The 18922-nt window shown below is 47.0% G+C and overlaps 1 pseudogene; it reads left to right on the top strand.

Annotated features, from left to right (window-relative positions):
* Window positions 1–1403: 1403 nt before the first annotated feature.
* Window positions 1404–16820, top strand: LOC112321101 (BAG family molecular chaperone regulator 1 pseudogene; annotated as a pseudogene).
* The last annotated feature ends 2102 nt before the right edge of the window (window positions 16821–18922 follow it).

The following is an 18922-nucleotide window of genomic DNA, read 5'->3' as shown; positions in this document are numbered from 1 at the left end:
TAGGGCCTCTGTGGCTCTGATCCTTTTGCATAAAGAGTTGCTAGGTGAAGTTTCCCCTCATATACTTTTTGTCCGTGTTCTTCCCTAATGAAGAAGAAAATAAAGACAGATCACCTGGAGGACTCTTCTAAGAAGGGTCAGAAATATTCCTTTTCATTCTATTGTCTCTGGAGCCACAGACATTCTCAAGTGGGCATAACTCACCAGGAGTTGTCCATTTTTAAACCCATCTTCCTTCACCACCAGGAAGGAAACTATCTTTTGCCCTGTGTCTGCAATGACCATGATAATCAGTGAACGCAGTTCTCGAGCTCCTTGTGTGTGCCCAGCATTATTTTAGGAGTTATAGGGTGGTAAATGGAGCGGGAATCACATCTACCTTAAAAGAGCATACATCTCCATACAGTCACATCCACATGGGTAAACTTACCTGGTTAGCTGGGTGGCCTCTGCCACCCCAGCTCCACCATTTCAGCCACCTTGAGGCCCATCAGGGTGTACTCTGTGATCACTGGGGGGCAGTAAGGACCTCAGTCAAAGAGTGACCTCAGCTCTGAAAAGGTGAGTACTTGACCTTGGGGACAGAGTAGAATGAAGGTAGATCTTACAGGACCAGCACCCTAATTCTCCACTTGCCATACTGATCCGCACCCCTCTAACACGTAAATCCCTCTAATTTTCCTTTCTTCAACTCCTCCACTTCTCTTCATCTCTCCAGAAGGATGCTGGGCCTCCCATTCAGGTTTGGGGGGCAGAAATGGAGCAAAGAGATGAGGAAAACTTTCTCCAGTTTCTGCTTTCTTTCTAACCAATACTCTTGACTTTAAAGAACTCCAAGGGTTGGGGCCTGATGGGGAGCGATAAACATGAGTCAAGAGATTGTGAAGCATCTGACCAAACCTCCCTCTTCCTTCCTGCTCAGAACTATAGGAAAAGTCAAGGTCAGAAAGCAAAACCAGGTTTGAATGATGAGCAGAAAAATCACAAGGCAAAAAGCAGTAGCAGTGAACTCTCCGTAAGCAAATGTTAAATACACTTAGTATAGCAATAAATAATAATGCAGGATGGAGTGTACATGGTGTAAACACCTTTAATACAATTCTAATTTTCTCTTTGCTTCAAGAGCCACAGATTGTTATGGCAACAAAACAGAAAACAGATCACAGTATTAATTTGATATCTCGGCTTCATTTGCTCCACATTTGCAATACAACACATGCATAACAAACAACCCAGGCTGAGCCAAGCCGAGAAAATACTAAAACCCCAGAAGGGCACAATGGAGTGCCCTCTGAGCCTTGAGTTTTGTTAAATAAAAAATAAATAATAATTTTCTACAAAGAAGAGCAGTTTGCCTGCCCATTCAATTTACTATGTGATTGATAACACATGAGAAGCAGATAATGCCGTTTTTGCCGGCCCGATCCCACGAGGGAGAGTGTGAAGAGGCAGCACGGCGCACGTGGCGACTTCTCCACCGGAACTGTGGAGCTGAGGAAGTGCTCCAGGCTGGCTCTCCGCTGTCCAGGGCCTGGGCCCTTTTGGCACCCACTCCCGCCCCCACCCAACGACCTGTTCATTTTGCTGCCAGAGTGATATTTTCAAAACAAAAATATGATTCTTTTATGTGGAGAAAAAGGAACTCCCATAAACTACTAGTAGGAGAATAAACAGATAGAAACTTCCTTGGATAGAAACTTGGCAATTTCTAGTAAAGATGAATATTCTTATAACCTATGGTCCAGTAGTGATTCCCTTCTTGAGTAAAGAACTTCTGAGTATAAACACTTTTGCCCATGTATCCAAGGGTACCTGGGCAAGACAGTTCATTCCAGTATTGTTTGTGGCAGAAAAAATTAGGAACAACCTAAATGTCCATCAAGAAACCAGATGGATTATAGATATATAGTTATAAAATGATTACTCTCCAGTTTTTGTAATAGTCCTTATTTTATTGACTTCTCTAAGTATCTACTTATCATATCTGATTTTACCTGTAATATGATTCTTAGATATGGTATTTCATTTTAATCCTACGTAATTTTTTCCTTCTTATTGCGCTTCCTGGGATGGCACTGGTTAACAAAATTATACAGGTTTCAGGTGCACAGTTCCACAACACGTCACCTGTACACTGTTGTGTGCTCTCCACCCCGAGTCACGTCTCCTTCCGTCACCATGTGCCCTGCTGTACCCTCCTCCCCTGCCCCCCACGCCCCTCCGCATGGCAATCACCACTGTTGTTTGTGTCCATGAGTTTTTTCCTCTTTTTTCCTTCTTTGCTCAATCCCTCCACCTTCCACCCAGCCCCCCAACCCTCTGACAGCTGTCAGCCTGCTCTCCACTTATTTAAAATAAATGAACTAGAACCAAATCTTCAGTATATACAAATTTCAAAAAACATTGTTGAGCTAAAAACCAAACTCAGAATGATAGCTATAGTATGATACCATTTGTATAAAGTTTAAAAACTTGAAAAACAACAATATTACATTATGTATTGGATTGGCCAAAAAGTCCATTTAGTTTCTTCCATGAAATAAAAGACTCATTTTCACCAATAACTTTATTGATGTGGATATTTTGAGTATGTCAACGATCTCTGGCTATTGGCTTCTAGTGGGTAGAAGCCAGGGGTGCGGCTGAACACTTTCTCATGTATATGACAGACCCACAGCAAGGAGTTATTTGGTCAAAATGTCAATAGTACCAAGAAACTTCACAAACCACTTTTGACACATTCCATCAGTCACAGCACCTTCTCCATATAATGCACAAATCTTTTTTTGAGTTTCAGTTGTGTTTTTATACCTTTCTTGAAATAATAAACCAAAATACGAGGTTTGTCCAGAAAGTATCCGGCCACCTGATATGAAAAATAGAGACATTTATTGAAGAAGACACAAGAAACATTATACATAGGACAATGAGGCCCCAGTCCCCTTAAAATTAGGCACCTTGGGACCTCACACAGTTCTCCCAATTGCCATCAGTGGCTCCATTATATTTTCTTGAATCTCATTGATGGTCTGAAATCTCTTTTCTTTCAAAGGTGATTTTAGTTTTGGGAGAAGCCTGAAGTCTCAGGGCACCAAATCTGGGCTGTAGCAGGGCTTAGTCACCTGGCTCATTTGATGTTTTGCCAAAAACTCTGTGTAAGACATGATGAGTGAGCGGGCACATTGTCATGATGACACTGTCAATAGCTTCCGCCTTCTGAACCATCTGAATAGTTTCCACAGAGAAATGTTCAAGCTTAACACAAAATTTGATGCACATTTGTTGCTCTACTCACTCAGTCATTTTGAATGGGACAGCCACACAGTACACATGCTCACTCAATGGTGTCTACTGCCTGACTGACTAGTACAGTGAAGTCGTCACTGTTCACACATGCTCATTCCAGTCCACTCTCCTAGGCTGCCAGGTTACATTGATGTCACACAAACTGTTCTCACTATATTAACAATGGCTAGACCTTTTCTGGACAGACCTCACACACCAGAAATGTTGCATATTTTCTTCCATCTTCAATATTAAAATGGCTACACAAAAATTCACCAATTTTGATAAGTTTTTTTAAAAATGTACACTGATATGACAGCTGTCACAATACAATCTAACAGAATGGCTTCAAATATAATTAAAGGGCAACTATGTGCTACTAGAGCCATCGTACAGGAAAGACCTAATGGACTCTTTGGCCAACCCAATGTATGAATCCACAAGTATGTAGTAATGTACAAAAACCCACAGGGGAAGAAATGTGGCAACAATGGAGATCATGCTGGTGTAGAGACGACAGTCAGAGAAGGCTTTCTGAGGAAATGGTGCTTGAGGAAAGGGCTGGGTGCTGAATGGGATCAGGAGTAGAGGGTTCTGCAGAGCCTGGAATCAAATCCTGCTCTGTCTGCCATTTAATCACTGTGTGAACCTGGGCAAGTTAGATGATATCTCTGTGCCTCAGTTTCCTCATAGATAAAACAGCATGATAATAGTATCTACCTCATAGGGTTGTGGTGAGAAGTATGCTGATGTGTTTCTAAAAATTAGAACACTGCCTGGTACATGGTTGTGGCTATAAATGTTCACTAGTATTTACATACATTGCAGGTGAAGGAAACAGTAAATTCAAAGACAGGGTAAGGAGGAGAAAGGACAAGCAGGAAGGATTTGAGTATTTTTATACTATCAGGAAACCTGTGTGAATAAAGCAAAGTAAATGAGGCAAGGTGGAAGGTAGATGGCATTGAGGTTGGAGAGTGAGGCAGGGGTCAAATCCCAACAGGTCTTAGAGGTCGTGGCAGGGAGTGTGGACATTGTTCCATATGCTACTGGAGAGATGTAAGCCATTGAATGATGTGATTCAAAGTGTATACTTGAAAAAGATGACTGACTGAGCAATTTTTTAAAAATGGCAAACTATTAACATAATCATTGATTGAAACTCTAGGAAATTATGCCAAATTTTTTAAAAGGGCCAATCCCAAAAAGTTACATACTGTATGATTGCATTTATACAACACTGTTGAAGTGGCACTATAGGAATGGAAAGCAGATGAGTGGTTGCCAGTGGTTAGGAAGGGGTGGGGAAGAGAAGGTGGCGGGTGTGGCCCTAAGAGGACAACACAGGAAGAGGTACCTGTGCACCCATGTTCAAAGTAGCTTCACTCACAGTAACCAAAAGGTGAAGCCACCCAGGAGTCCGCTGACAGATGAATCAATAAACAGAATGTGCGCTGTGCATACAACAGAATACTACTCAGCCTTGACACAGAGGAAATTATGACACATGCTAGAACATGGGTACACCTTGAGGACATTATGTTCAGTGAAATAAGCCAGTCACATAAGGGCAAATACTACAGGACTCCACTTACACAGGACACCTACAGGAGTCTAATTCATGGACACAGAAAATGGAGTGGTGGTTACCAGGGCAGTGGGGAAGGGGAGTTATTGTTTAACGAGTCCAGAGTTTTACTTTGCGACATGAAAAGAATTCTGTGGATGAACAGCGGTGGTGGTAGCACAGCGACGTGAAGCGACGAGACGTCACTGAACTGTACACTTAAAAATGGTTGAGATGGGAGATTATAAGGTCTGTGTATTTTACTACAATTTTTAAAACAAACAAATAAATAAAGTAACACGGGGTCCTTGTGGTGCTAGAGCTACTCTATTTCTTGACTTTACCGATGCCAATATTGTGGGTCAGATGTCACCACTGGGGAAACTGGGTAAGGGGTATATGGATCTCTCTATTAGTTCTTGCATCTGCATGTGAATCTATAATTATCTCAAAAGAAAAAGTGTCACTTTTTAGAAATCACTGTGGCTGCTGGTGGAGTGCAGATTGGAAGACGCGGTGTGGGGGCAGAGGGCAGCTGCTGTAGTTGCCCCCCTGAACCACTGAGCCTGAACCCCCACAGGACAGGGTAGAGAGGAGTGTGGACACGCAACACACTTCAGGAAAGTAGGCAGATAGAGCTGGAGGTGGTGAGGCGATGAGGGAAAGGGAAAGGAGGTGAGGATGATGCCAAATTTCGTTCTGGGATGACGGATTATCTGGTTCAGCTCAATGTAGTCACAAGGGTCTGTAGTGTGGAAGTGAGAGGCAGAAAAATCAAGTGTCAGAGTGGTGCCAGGTGGGAAAGACTACACTGGCCACGGCTGGCTCTGAAGATGGAAGGAGGCCGTAAGCCAAGGACTGCAGGCAGCCTCTCGAAGCGGGGAAAGGCGGGAAAACAGAGTCTCCCCAGAGCATCCACAAAGGAATGCAAGCCTGGTGACATTCTGGTGTTAGCCCAATAAGCCCTAGTTTGGACCATCAAAATGGAATGATAATGACTTTATGTTATTTAAACCACTAAGTTTATAGCAACAGTAAACTGATATAATTCTTAACAGTAATAAAATGACCTGCTTTGGGAAGGACCTAGTAAGGACTCTGTCCCATGCCAAATCCCTTAGTGAGGAAGAGACAACCAGATGGATGAGCAGGGAATTCAAGATAACTCAAAAGTGTAATTAAATAACAAATCTGAGGTTCATTCCCCACCCCCACCTGCACTCCAAACACTATTCACATTAGACAACAGGAAAGCAGTAGGAATATCCCTTATGAAAAAAATAGCAACTGAACCACCAGGAATATTGGGCAAACTGCTACTTTTACTGGCCTCACAGAACTAATTGCTCCACCCATGGTCCGTGATAGAGAGGCCTCAGGCCCTATCTGTTTCCTGGGCTGCCTGAGAAGAGCCTCACTTTATTCAGGAAAAGCAATCTGATGGCCCCAGGAGTTCTATGAAAATGGAGTTTCAAGCTATTTTTTTCATAACAAAAGTGGCATTTTGTATTGCCATGTATTTTATTTTATTTTTAAAATATTTTATTTATTCATGTTTAGAGAGAGGGGAAGGGAGGGAGAAAGACAGGGAGAGAAACATCAATGTGTGGTTGCCTCTTGCATGCCCCCTCCTGGGGACCTGGCCTGCAACCCAGGTGTGTGCCCTGACTGGGAATTGAACCAGCGACCCTTTGGTTCTCAGGCTGGCACTCAATCCACTGAGCCACACCAGCCAGGGCTGTATTGCCATGTATTTTAGTGTTGTGAACACTGATAGGAGTCAGTGAATGCCCGTTGGTTGGATGGATCTGTGTGTTTGTCTTCCTGTCTCTCCATTGTTTTTTAATTGAGAAATAATTGACCTACATCCCTGTACAAGTTTAAGGTGATATATATATTGCAATGATTACAAAAATAGGTTTAGTTACCATTCATCACCTCAGATAGATACTATAAAAAGAAAAAGCAAAAAAAATCCTTGTGATGAGAACACTTAGGATGTACTCTCTTAACCACGTTTCTACATGTCATCCAGCAGCGTTGACTAGAGTCCTCGTGTTGCACACCACATCCCTACTGCCTATTGCTCTTCTAACTGGAAGATCGTACCTTTTGACCACCCTCCTCCACTTTTCTGCAGGACCCACCATGGTGCTTATTCCATATGCGTGTCTAGATTGGATCTATAGGGAAGGGGAACAGAAGTGGGAAACAAGCGCTTAAAATATGGTAAAATCCATAGATGACAAAACTTTGCAAATTCTGGGCTCTCTAATTCAAAGTGAGTGGCCTCCAAGACTGGGAGATCTGAGACCAGAGTTCTGGGTTTGGGTCAAAGAAGCTGGGGTGACCTTTTATTCCTTGAAATCTCTTAGGAAGTGATAAAGCAAAGCCATGGAAGGGGGCCTAGTACATGACTTTGCTCCACCACTAATTTTCTGAGGGATATTGAATAAATCACTTAATTTATCCATCCCTCACATTCCTCATTTTAGTAAGAAATGATCAAAGCAAGAGATGAAATTTAGTATGACTAAAGAGAGCATTCATTGAACAATACAAATTTTAGATATCTATGCATTCACTAATTCCATTTGTCAACATTCTACTTGTTTACTTTGATTACTCTTTCACACACAAAAAGAGTTAAAGCTATTGACAACCAACAGATAAAATTGAACCATATAGTAAGAAGTAGGAGTGGTGAGAAGGAAGAACCAAAGGCACAGGCAAACAAGAGTGGAAATAAAATGGCAACAAAAATAACCCTGGAACACAAAATTAAGTTCTATGTGTGGGCTAAAAGTAAGCCTAATATTGTGTTCTGAGCTCTCCAGAAGCCAACGGGAAAAGGGAAACATAAACCAAAAAATAAAGACAAGCCAACTGCTCAATAGAAAACAACGAGTCATTATACAAAAATAAGACAAAGAAACTCCCCTGAGGATGGTTGCAAGAGAAGAACATCTGAGGTGATGACCCACGTCCTCAGAAGCTGCCTTGCAGGACACACAACCTGGAGTTCGCTGGGACGCTTACAGGCTGGTGGCGTCACACTGTATGAAACTCGGCAACTCGGAACTCCAGTGCAACAGGCTTAAAATATGGTAAAATATGGGTATGCAGCTTTCTAGGGCTCTGGCTAAATTGAAAGAATTATTTTAATTTTTTTTAATACTCACCTGAGGATATTTCTTTTATTATTGATTTTAGAGAGAGAAGAAGGGAGAGAGAAAAAGAAACACCTATGTAAGAAACATTGACTGGTTGCCTCCTGTACTTGTTCCAACCAGAGACTGAACCAGCAACCTAGGTATGTGCCCTGACTAAGGATTGAACCCACAAACGTTTGGTACATGGGACAATGCTCCCACCAACTGAGCAACCAGGCCAGGGCAAAAGAATTATTTTAGATCTACTAGATGTCTGAAGGACGACATACATTCCAGCATTCTTCACTTCATAGTGTTTCCAACTAGTTTCAAGATATCAGATACAGATATTTCTGTCAACTTTTCTTTTTAAATTCACTCCAAATAGTAAAGGGGAAAAAAAGCAGAAATACAAACTTCATCTTCAATGAAACTAAAGGAGCTTTGTAACTTAGAACAGAACAAAAGAAAGGCAAAAACAGATGGAAATGACTAAGCCGGGGTCAGGAAGGTCATACCTAGGACCCAGCAGTGGGGTGGAGAAGAATGTACATGTATAGTAAAACCCAGTTAGCCTCTGGCACTGAAGGCCGGTACCGCAGAATACAGAGAAAGGGAAGAAGTGAAAGCAGGAAGACTGTTTGAAAGTACGTAGGAGGCAAATTTAGTCTCCCAGGCCCTAACCCCACCCAGTCAGATAACAGGCCTCTACCCCCAGGAACTCTGAGACCTTGAACCAACTCACAGTTGCCAGGCCACCGAGGAGGGTGACAGTGGGAGGGCCCAGGACTGACAGGGGAATTCAACAAAGGTTTGCACAGGAGACAAACAGCCCTCCGCTGCCTCTCAGCTCCAAACCCTCAGCAAACACAGTTGCATTCCCAGCCAGGGAACTGGAAGATCCTTCCCTATGAAAAGAAAAACCTACAGATATTGACACATGGGTGTCTACCAGGAAAAAGCCTGCTGACCACCCATCGCTCCTCCCACACAGCTCCCAAGACAATAAGCCTTGTGTACACACGGGGCTCCAATCGATTTCTTACACATCGCTCTGAAAATGAATGAACTGTGAAGGGTCAGCAGGCAACGGAGGAATGTCTGCAATGTGAGAGAGAGACACTGAAACAGAAAAATGAGAGTCAGGCAAATAGAAATTTTAAGGAATAAAATAAAACTTAGGTGGAAAAAGTGCCTATAAATAATATCCTCAGCTGGATAAGCAAAAATCTAAAGAAATGACAGAATAATGCAGTTATTAACTCCAAAAACATAAAAGTTGAACAAGAAATAAAATACTGTCATGGTGCATCACTCGACTCGGCGAGCAGTATTCACAGGGTCACAGTAGCAAAAGCGGAATACAAATCTGACAGAAAACGCGATTTGTCCACAGTGGGAGGGCAGGAGAAGAGAAGAGAGGTAGAAGAAAGTAAAAATCTTCATCTTTCACAAAAATGATGACTCATGGTACGGAACACATGAGTTAGGAATATGGACTTAAATACTAGAAGAAACCATAAAGAGAATGAAAAGCATTCTTTAAGGAGGAGGATAGGGAAGAAATAGGAAGTCTTTTTTCTGACTTAACTTTTAGCATCATCTAACTTGTTTGACTATGTGTAAGCTTTACTCATAAAATAAAAGTTGTCTCGGCCACATGTGAATTGTATCAGATGAAGGTCCGTTCACAGTCACATTTCCTAGGACTCACCCATTTGATGTACCCAGTGAGGCAGAAATCTTGTGTTATCATCGTCAGCAGAGATAGGAAACTGAAAGCACACCTTGGAGCCTGAGACCCTAAGTTTCAAGAAGGCAGGGACCACGCCGAGTGTGTCCACTTAGCACTGACCACCACAGCTGCTATGCTAAATAATAACAGCTAATGTTGTTGTTACTTACCTCTTACTATGTACCAACCACCAATAAAGCATTTATTGGTACAGCATTTAATCCTGCCAACATCCCACAAAATACATATCACTGTTATTCCCCAATTAATAGATGAGACCACCGAGGGACAGAGAAGGCAAGTAATCAATCCAACATTGCCACCTAGCAAATGGGGAAGCCAGGATTGGATTCTAGCCTGACTCCTCCCCTCTCAATGGCCGTGGGCTCAATAAATGTCTGTGGAGAGAAGACAGCAAGGTGGAAGGCAGGAGGGAAGAATAATTAGCAGGAAAAAAGAAAAGGAAAGGAAGGCCAATCCTCCTTAGAAATAATTTGGAATCTGATATCACACAAACTCCAAAATTCTACTCCTGAGACCAAGAATACAGTAGTTTTTGCCTGGAAAAATTTGCAAGCACATCCACTCAAAAGATGCTTCCGGGCTATCAAAACCAAGCGCCCGTAGGCTGGCCAGCTTTGGGCAGCGCCGCTTCCTGGCGTCTTCTCCCAAATCACCTTGCTGCAAAATGGAGCTGCAGCAGTGAGTGCAGCCCGCTGCAGGGGGAAGAGGCTGGTAGGACAGCGAGAGCCTGACATCCTGAGAAGGCCCTTGCAGACCTCCCATAAGGTCAGGCGTCTGCATATGTAACCTGAGTCTTCCACTTAACAAATCAACAGGGCAGTTATAGCACAGGATCTCTCTGGCTCCACCCCACCTGCTCACCCAGTGCCTTAGCCACCCCGGCACCCCACACCACCCTACCCCACCCCTCTCATGTGTGCTCATGAGTGCCATCCTCCAGCCACCCCCCAGACCAGCCATTTTCCACCCCTCCTGCTCCAGCTCCAACTACCACCACCGGCTCGGATGTTTGTGCCAAGATCCCTGGAGCTCACAAACTCCCCTGTGTCATCCCACGGGTGCTGGGAACCACAGGGCTCTCACAGGCAGTTTCCTTTCCCATCTCACTCCACCTGCGGCTCCCAGGCCTCCAGCAGTGGATCCACAAGGAGCAGGCCCCTCACCAGCCCCAGGGCCACCTTGCCTCCCAGCACCCCTCAGAGACTCAGAGCAATTGCTTCCCCACTTTCTACTTGCAGCCACCATTCTCCAGAATTTGGGCTCAAATTCCTGAGATATTAATTGAAAATAGATTCCACCTGTCTCCAGGCAGCCGCTTGGTCCAAAATCTAGCCTGGGGCCACGTCCCTCTCTTCTATGTGTATTTTTTCCCCTTAGCTCCTTGACCAAACAGACCCCTGCCAACAATTCTAAGGAAGGATGGAGAGGGAAGGAGAACCTAGAACAACATCATATAGACTCTCCATTTTGGAAAAAGAAAACTTCCCAGCTGAGTTGGCCAGGGGATGCTTCCAGGAAGATGTAAGATAGAACTGAGCCTCAGAGCAGGATGGGACCTAGGAGAGTGGGGTCCAAGTCAGGGGTGGGACCGAGCACGTGAGTGCCCAGTGTTCAGAGGTTAGGAAACTAGGTGCGCTGAGCCAGAGACACATGTAGGAAAGAATGAGACAAGCCTCCAGATTTTAGACCTTGAACACCAGCTCAAACAGATTGAAGTTTAAAAAAAATCCAATTCTGGGACTCTCACCTACAGCTCTACTCACACTTTTGCTGTGGTGGATGAGCTCTGAGGAAGGCTCACATGCCATTCCAGCTACCTTCTTCTAAGCACCTTCCTCTACAACTGAGCCTGCAAAGTAAATCCATTTCCAGCCTCCCTTAAGGGCAGGGTTAATTGACTATGTGACATAGTCTGGCCATATACGTGGAGGTACGTTCTTGCAGACAGTTCCCTTTTCATTATCCCCCACCCCTCACCCCATACACAAAAGCAAACTCTGAAAGGCAAAATGCCCTTGGCTTTTGCCCTTCACCTTCACTCTTAACTGAAAAGTAGCAGCAGACCCTGGAGCTTCAGAAGCCATCTTTTCACCACGAGGACCAAAGCCATAAACTAGGGCAACAGAACAGGAGGACAGAAGAACATCTTTGAACAGCGCTGGACTGCCTGCCACCAGACTTCCCATGACATTTAAGGAAAGGAAGGAAGGAGAGAAGAAAGAAACTGGGAAGAAAGGGAGAATCTTGTTTAAGCCATTATAACCATGTTTATACGTATTTATGGTTATAATCTATTACTTGTAGGAAAATGCATTCCCAGACACTGGAGGATTACCTGTAACAACATAAAATGGGAACAATTAAAATGGAAGTGGTAACACAAATTAGGAGCCATCCACACTAAGGAATACTATCTAGTGGTTCACAAGGATGACGTCAACACACACACATACAGGGACATGGAAAGATCTCTACAGTATATTGTCAAGTAAAATATATCAACAGAACCGTATGTAGCTTTCATCCCTTTATGGGTTTTCTAAAATTATATGTGTGCGTGTATCCATCTAGCTATCTCTCCACCTACCCATCTATGAATGCATAGATAAAAGAAGTACATATACCAACTGCTAGCAGTGCTTTTTCCTGGGATTGTGGGAGAGTAGGGTTGGGACTGGGATGAAAAAGGGCTCATGCTCTTCGCTTTATGTTTTTTGGGGGAAAATAGTTAAAAAATAAACTTTCAGTTTGCTTCCTTCCATTTGAGTAACTAAGTTCTAGACTCTGTAAGTCTGAACAGATAAGTAAAATGGCTCAGGAGACCATCCCCTAGATGTGTTTGGCTCTCTAATTCCAAATACCTTGCACAGCCTCTCATCACGGAGACAGACAGATGGCTGCCTGGATGGGGCACCCATTGGAAGCGCCACGGTGACTGTATTACTGCTGGCCTTCTGCCCCCGGAGACCTGAGAGCAGAATTCTTGCACCCCAGGCCATCCAGCAACTGGGCAATTAAAAGGGCTAATTTTATGGCATCCAAAATTCAGCCAGCATGCCCTTGCCCACTCTAGCAAGGGGAGTGTCCACAACCTGAGCACAGCCTGCTGCCTGTGACGTTGGGGGAGGGAGGAAATTTCCCTGGACCCCCAACGCCACCTCCCCTCCATGGACCTGGGAGTCTGAATCAGGAGCTTCCCCATCGCTTCTCCACAGCACCAAGAAGGGGCCCAGTGCTGGGGCCTTGGCCTCTTTCTGGCTTTCTGGGCTGTGGCAGGTGTGGGTCTGCCGAGTGCCGTTAGCAGGGTGAATGGATGTGACCTGTGAATTACACAGCTGCTGGGAGGGATAATTGCTCTGTAATGTAAACCATAATGGGAGTGAGGGAGAGACTTTTCAACGGTGGCTGCACTGCGTGTCTGAGGATGTTCACAGTTGTGGTTCCCTGTGAGCAGAGCACTGGCTGGGCATGGAGCCCACGGCGGGAGAGCACTACAGGGTCCCGTCGAGGAGAAAGGACCTATGTGAACACTTGTGCAGGGAGCTGACCAAACCCTTCAGAGGCATTCTGCCTAGTGAGTGCCAGTTAGTAAGAGCACACTTATGAGGTGGAAGCAGACAATTTCATTTCAAAGATGGCACCAGGGCTTGTGGGAGAAGTCCAGAACTCATACTGGTCCCTGCATGGCATCCCAGTGGTACGGGCCAGCCTCCTGTTAACTTCTCACAGCCTGGTACCCCTGGAGAATGAGGGGGATCCCAGAGTCCTGTGCCACTGGGTTTCCTGCCTCTTAGAGCCAAGCCCCTCATTGATCCAACATTCTAGCTGCTCCACCCTTACTGGCCATCTACTGTGTGCACAGTCCCAAGCCGGGCAGGTGCAAGCTTCGTGCCTGTGAACTTGCAGGCAGGGGCCACGGTGGGGCTGTCACTGGCAGGGCAGCTGCCAATCTGGAGGTCATGGGAGGGACGACAGCAACACATACTACAACTGAGCACAGGTGGATAGGGACAGCTGGCTCAGGAAGGCTGTTTGGAAGGCTGCACACAGAAACATCCCTCACCACCTTTAGGTCACCGTGGGGGTGCGGCAGGGGTTCACAACTACCACTGAGCTTCCTCCCATCTGTTGCTGAGAATGGGTGACAAGACCAAGGTCCCCTTCTCACGTCAGCCTTGAGGCTTTAGCAGAGCCTGAAGGGTCCGTGGGAAATGTGTGAGGAGGGTACGATGGGGCCGGGGTGCTTGTTCAGACATGGTGTGGGCACCATCGCTCTGCACCACTTCATCGTGGTCCCAAAGCACCCCTGGAAAACCACCCTCACCTCCTGCTCTTCCCTGACCCCTAACCTATCTCCCTGACCCTCCTCACCTGGGCCCCCCAGCCCCACTGAGCCCTCCTTCTCTCCTTCTCCAGGAGGGTGGAGTGATACCATTCGATAAGGGGGCTTGGAGGAAGCAGCTGACAGAAGGGGTGGAGAGGGAGGGAATGCTCAGATCTCCCTCATCTCAACCCAGGCACTCCCCCCACTTGCAACCCTGACATTGCTGAACTCCCTCACACTCTCTCGTCCTCTGGCACATCTGCCACCTGCCTTCCCCACCCACCCACCAAACTGGTGCTTTTAAAGAGGGGGAGAACCCAAAACCCCTCCAAGTAACAAAGAATCATATAATTACTTTGCAGCTACTTGTCCTTGGTAATTTGATGCTTGTGTTGCTATAATTACACATTATGTGAAGTTCGAGAGTCACAGTGGTGGTGTGGCCAGCCAGAGACGTCGGCAAATGGAGAAAACCATCCTGGGGGTCCTGGCTGATGGATTCTGCAGGCCCCAGGCTCAGAAGGGTTGGGGCAGGAAGGAGGGGATGTGAGCGCAGGTGAGGCCCGGGTCAGTGCGGGAGGAGGGTGCCCACTGTGTGCGGGGCAGGGGGCCCCATATGTCTAGGAGCACACAGCGTCTGTGTGTGAAACCTCGCTCGCCCCACTGTGCAGCACTTCAAATCTACATGGACTCCTGTCCAAGGTCACCTCTGAAAACCTCTCACCTGGTTCCCACTTCCCTTCCTCTCCAACGAGGCCGCTCTCTGCTCAGTCCTCACCTGCGTTCCTGACTCAACCTCTGCTGCCATGTCTGTCTACCCTCCGCACACCCCTCAGATGGTCTTCTTTTAAAAAAAGCAAACCAGATACTATGACTTCTTGCCCAGCATTCACTGGCTTACCATTGCCTTCAGGATCTGATGCCAATCCCTGGCATGGACCCCCAGGGAGTCTGGCTGCCCCAGGGCTGCACCTCATCTCTCACACTCTCCTGCTGACCCGGCTTTACTAGGAATGAGGAGCCAGGACCAGCTGGGTCCAGGGCCAGCCTCATTACACGGTCACTCTACGCCCATTCTCCCACCCTGTTGGCTTCTATTCAATTCCAGGGTAGATCATAAATCAAACTAATTTGACTTTGGAATGATAATAGACACTCAATAAATTATAAAAACATAGAAATTTGGAGGTGATAGGACCCTGGGGGTTATGGGGCGGGCGGTTCCCAGCCGCTGTGCACATTAGACTTGTCCCCGGGGCTGTGCAAACGGGACGCTGGCCTCCCAGGCCGAGTGGATTGGTCTGGGGCCGGTGAGCCTGAGCATCGATAGAGCCTGAGAGCTCCTGATGCTGTTAATGAGGAATCCAACACTGGAGATCTTGAGCAATTTGTCTCTGTCAGCACAGGCTGTGCAGGGAAGACACAGGGACCCAGGCAGGCCTCCCAGGCCACTGACCTTCACCTCTGGCCTGCTCCATCCCAGCCAGGCAACCAGGGCTAGAGAAATACCAGCACAGGGGCTGGTAAAACTAAGGATATTTGGAATTTCCCTCCAAAGAGCCATAAATCTGCATTGCACTCAGACCACCCGTGTGAGGGAGGAGAGAGCCTGGTGTCATCCCCCATGGTACTGATCTGGAAAACTGCAGAGCTGACAGTGTAAGTTCCAGGAGGAAACAGAGTCCAGTGTTAAGATTGCTGGCTGTGGACTCAGACCTGGTTTTAGTGCTGGCTCTGCACTCACCAGCTGTGTGACCTTGGGCAGATCACTGACCCTCTCGAAGCTCCGGGGTCCCTCATTTGCTAGCTGGAGAAGTGTAAGGGTATTGTGAACATGAAAGAGACTGGCCCGTTGTGAGCACCCAAACAATAAGATCTATGATGACAAAGTGCTCCCCAGGCAGCCCCTGAGCAGACAGCGGTGGGTTCACAGATGACTTACATAGGAGAAAGCTGAGGCGCAGCTCCCACCGCTGGGTGGCAACAAGCACGGGTCTGGCAGAGCAGAGCAGAGCAGCCAGAGGTGACCTGGCACCAGACCAGGAGGCAGCTGGGGTCCTGGTCTGGTGGGGTGCGGTCTCCCTCCCTCTCACCAATCATCTGCCTGGGATGTGTCCAGCAGGGGCTCCAGGAAGAAAGTACGGCCTCTCTTGGCCCAGAGGAAGAGGTGGCTGAGAGCAAAGTGGTAGCCAAGAGTGAGGACCCCACAGCAGCTGGACTCAGCGTGACTGTCACCCACAGTAATGAGAAGCACGACCTTCGTGTTACCCCGCAACAGGGCTGTAGTGAACCAACTGTCGAGGACGTGGCCCAGGTTGTTGAAGAGGCCACAGGGGTCCTGCTACCTTTTCAGAAACTCACACGTAAGGGGAAAATCTCTGTAGGAGATGGAGAAGCGATTGTCTGCACCCGGAATACAAAATGGTTGTGGGGCCGCGGTAATTGGGAAAACAAACAGTCCAGAGAAGAAGTTGAAAGATTTGGAATAAGTCTGTGGACAGGATAGCTGACCAACTGGAAGAGGTGAATAAAGAGCTTACCTGAACCCCGCATGGTTTTCTGGCCAAGTGTCTGTAAGCTGAAGCTCTCTGCAAACTTGATAGGGGAGTAACAGCCACAATCTAGCAGTTTATGAAGATCTTGGAGGAGACTGACATACTAACTCTGCCAGAACATTTCAAAGACAGCAGACTGAAAAGGAAGGGTTTGCTGGAAACGGTTCGGTGTTCCTAGCTGAATACAACACCGGTGGAGCAGAAGGAATGCCGAGATGCAGTGGCTGCCGTCCACACACTTGGCCCTGGCCGACCGAGGGGAGGTGACAGAGGCTGTGCTGCCCTGAAGGACAGGACCGCCAGCTCTGCCCTCCCTGGGACAGATGCTACCTGATTTCTCCAGGGCTGCTGGGGACAGCTGGCCCGCTGTCGGTTGCCAGCTCTCCCTCTTCTACACTTGTTCTCAATGAACAAGTATTGTCTTTATAAAATCTTTTTTTAAAGATTATAAAATCTTATTTTTTTTTAAATAAAAGGAGAAAGCTGAGAGTCAAAGAAGTCAGAAGACTGGCCCAAGATCACACAGCAAGCCGGATACAGGTGTGGGACTAGGTTACAGACCAGAGGCTTCCTCGTAGCCCTCGGGCTTTCTGCAGATGCTCCAGGAGCCCAGGTGTGTGGACTCTCCCGCAGGCCCTGCTCACTCCAATGTGCTGCTTATAATGCGATTGGAAAGTCAGCTCCTTGTTAGAACTCCTGTGGGGTGAGCACATGAAAGGGAAGAAGGAACCCACCGGCCCTCCAGCCTCCACAATACACTCATCCCCCGCAAGAAAAGTAATTAAAGTCATGAATCCTGGGAACAGTGGCTGCACCACTATTCACATTAGCTCAGCCCCACGCGATCTCTCCACGGGGCCACCTGACAAGGAAGAGCTGATTTGCAAACAAGCACAAACTGCTTAGCTTTGGATTTACAGTTTGATAAGGGACCATCCATCACAGTTATGGGGAGATAATCACCTACGAGCACAGGAGCAGCAGTCCGAGCCACGGCTGGAGGCCAGCCCAGCCGGGCCTTGGGACAGGTCATGATGGGACCATCTCTGGAATCAGAGAGAACATGAGTGGGGCAAAGGCCACCTGGGGAAATGTTGAATAAAAACTTATTTCCCGCCCAATCGTCTTCTCTTCAGCATGAGAACAAAGTAAGATGTGTTCATGCTGGTTTCATTTCCCCTTACAGGAGACAGCAGGAAGAAGTCCAGGGAAACTAATCAAGCAAGGGACTCTCAGCAGAGCACCACTATGCTGCCAGCACACACAGTAGAGAATTCATGAATCAAGAATGGGGTGTGGCCCCTATTCCCTCCTGTGTGAAGTGCTTGCTCCGCCAGTAACTCACCTTGGGCCTCTTGCCCTCTCTGGACCTCACTACCTCATTTATAGAGTGACCAGATTAGACCAAGCTCTGACACTCTGTCACTCTGAGGCCCGTCGCAGGACAGCCAGGTGCGCCAGGTGCACCAGAGCGAGCAAGGCCACCGCTGACTGGGTTAGGCCCGTGACTCCAGTGCAAGGATAGACCTGGCACCAGGGGCCACACCCAACCTCCAAGGGTTTGAGGGCAAGAACATCATGTCCCCCTGGGAAACGTTCCTTTAGAAAGTAGGATTATTTGGGGCTAGTAGAACAGGAACCGCAGAGGACTCCAGGTGCCAGTGCGGGGCATTAAGATTCTACTCTATGGGAACAGGGGACTCTGGATTTCTGAAAGCAGTGACATCCCCCAGCCCCTGTTTCAGGACGATTGCAGCGGGAAACCTGGGGGCAGGAGGGAGTCCGGGCTCAACCGTTTCCAACAGCCCGGGTAGGGGCTAGAGGCCTTTTGGAGTCCCTCCAGTCAGCCCTACATGTTCCCATTCATTAGGAAACCTGAAACTAAGGCTTATTGGTCATCTTATTAATTTTTAGTCCTCCTAAAAGACCTAAAGGCTTGAAAAGCACGGGAGTAAGACAGTGCACAATACGCATCTGGCAAGCGAGAGCTCGGTCTGTCAGCCCAGGTATTGCAAAGTCAGGAGGAGCCGGGGCACCTTATGGAGAGTGTTTTGTAGCATAAGGTCAATGTTATGCTAGCAGAGATGCTCTGAGTCTCAAATGTGAAACCAGTGAGGGCTCGCAGCAGAAACCAACCCTTGCAATTTGAGATCTATCTGATCAGTTTCCGGAACCTGACATCAATATAAGGAAAAGATGGCGGCAACGGAGAGCAGGAAGTCACCATTGCCACCCGTTCTACTCCACCAGGCACAGAATGGATGGTATGACGGGCTCACG

The sequence above is a fragment of the Desmodus rotundus genome, chromosome 4 (assembly GCF_022682495.2).
Source record: "Desmodus rotundus isolate HL8 chromosome 4, HLdesRot8A.1, whole genome shotgun sequence".
Classification (NCBI taxonomy): domain Eukaryota; kingdom Metazoa; phylum Chordata; class Mammalia; order Chiroptera; family Phyllostomidae; genus Desmodus; species Desmodus rotundus.
The sequence above is the reverse complement of the archived record's forward strand: the minus strand, read 5'-3'. Positions and strand labels throughout refer to the sequence as shown.